The following is a 2,064-nucleotide window of genomic DNA, read 5'->3' as shown; positions in this document are numbered from 1 at the left end:
CCTTTTAAGGAGGTGATAGCATAGCAAACTAGGCAACCAGACTATAATGCTTTATCACTTTCACTGAGCCATAGGAGCTCGAATGTGGGGCTACTATATAGCCCCTGATGGCACCGCGCTTCTGCGAACTTGGGGCGTGTATGTGCCTGACCCGGAAGCGGTCCTTCGTCAAAGCGGAGGAATTCTAAACATTTCAATGGTCGATCGAGTGGTTGACCAGTCTCTCGCTATATCATGACAGTCAGTTTTCGGCTTTCTCTACTGAGGTGCTCTCCCGGCCGAACTGGGGCACAATCGCAGTAGTTCTCCTGGTGCCGCGTTAGCCGATGATACGGAACGTAAGGCAGCAAAACACAGGTGTCGGGCAAACCCAACATTTGACCAAAGACATGATTCGGAGCTGATGCATATAAGGCCTAACTCGAGACGCCGAACACTCCCTGAGGTGTTCGGTCTTTATGATATCGGGCAGAATAAAAGCCCTAAGCCCCTAGTGTCTAGGTACAGGCGGGAACTTCTGACGTGGCCGATGCCAAAACGCCAGCCTCCTCCTCGGCTCTGGTAAGAAACCGGGGGATGTTTATCAACAAGAGACAGTGAGAAAGGTTTACGCAGGGTCTTAATCTGAAAAGAATCCTTGCAACGGGTCCCTACTGCACGTTTGCGCCTGTGTCTCCGTTGTGCTGTATTCTGGACGGGTGTAGCACGTGCTTCATCTGTAAAAGAGAAGGACTTAGTTTCTAAGAAATATCGTGCAAAAAGTGTATCAACATAAAGTATAATTTGGAAGATGAAGTAAGTTGAGCTTTATTAGCTTTCCTCATTTATGTGCGCGGCCCCCTAAAAAAGGGGTATGCGGCTGGGAAGCCCCTTGTTAAGTTACGCCGGACTCGTCTAACCATGTCCGAGGTCTAAATGACCTGTTTTTAGGGGCTTTGACCTACAAGGTCGGAATAATGTGTGGCTGTCTAGGCAGCCGCACATTCTCCATGGTCAAGAGACACCTGGAGTCTTAAGAATATGCCACGTGGACCGAGTCGTAAGAGACGCGTAATGTGGTATTGCATTGAAGCGGGCGAAAGCTACACGCCCCAGTAGTGCTTAAGGGCTACTGCTAAATGGGGCGATGGAGGGTGAGCTTTTCACGACGGAGGTTGTCGGATGAACCGAACACGACCCCTAGTGGTACAGAGCCTGTAAAATTGGCTGAAAAGGCCTGACGTCACCCCTTTGAAGGAAGTGCTTGCTATGGTGAATTTTGGTGGGTTCTATCCCCAGTCTGCGGACGGTGTCCTGGTATAGTAGGGGCCGCGCTGCGTGTTATCACGTGAAGTGAGTTCACTGTTTTGACTTCTAATGGGAAAGTCTTTTGGTTTCCGGAGCGCTGCTTTTGGGTTTCGTCACTTTCACTTGGTGTGTCGAGCCCTTTGTGTTCGGCGTTAAGTCAGCCGGACTGCTTGAAGACCCAACAATCTCTGTGGGTATGGTTTGCAGGCTTCCCGGAGGTACCGTGTATTTGACATAGTCTATCCAGAATCTTGTTGAGGTTGGATAGCTCGTCACTGTTATCCTTTAAGGGCAGTGTTTTGTTGTTCGGCTGAGAGCTTTTGAATCCGGCGTTGACCACCGTACTATTTGGGCCATTCTCCTTGTTCCGGCGCTGATCTTTTTTGCGTCGTGATTTCCCATTTCCATCCCTGATTTCGGATGTACTCGGGTCGCTTGCGCTGCATCTAGCCAACCAGCTGTCTTCCCCCGCGCAAAAGTGGGTCATGAGACTTGTTAGTGCGGCCATTGTTCTTGGTTTTTCCTGGCCGAGGTGTCTGGCGAGCCATTCGTCTCGGACGTTGTATTTGAAGGCTGCTAAGGCTTCGGCGTTCGGACAGTCGACTATTTGGTTCTTTTTAGTGAGGAACCTGTTCCAGAATTTGCGTGCTGATTCTCCGGGCTGTTGAGTTATGTGACTTAAATCATCTGCATCCGGAGGCCAGACATAAGTCCCCTGAACATTTCCTCGAAACGCATCCTCAAGCTCTTCCCAACTCCCAATCGTATTTTCTGGGA

Source organism: Triticum dicoccoides, chromosome 7B (assembly GCF_002162155.2).
Source record: "Triticum dicoccoides isolate Atlit2015 ecotype Zavitan chromosome 7B, WEW_v2.0, whole genome shotgun sequence".
Taxonomy (NCBI): domain Eukaryota; kingdom Viridiplantae; phylum Streptophyta; class Magnoliopsida; order Poales; family Poaceae; genus Triticum; species Triticum dicoccoides.
The sequence above is the reverse complement of the archived record's forward strand: the minus strand, read 5'-3'. Positions refer to the sequence as shown.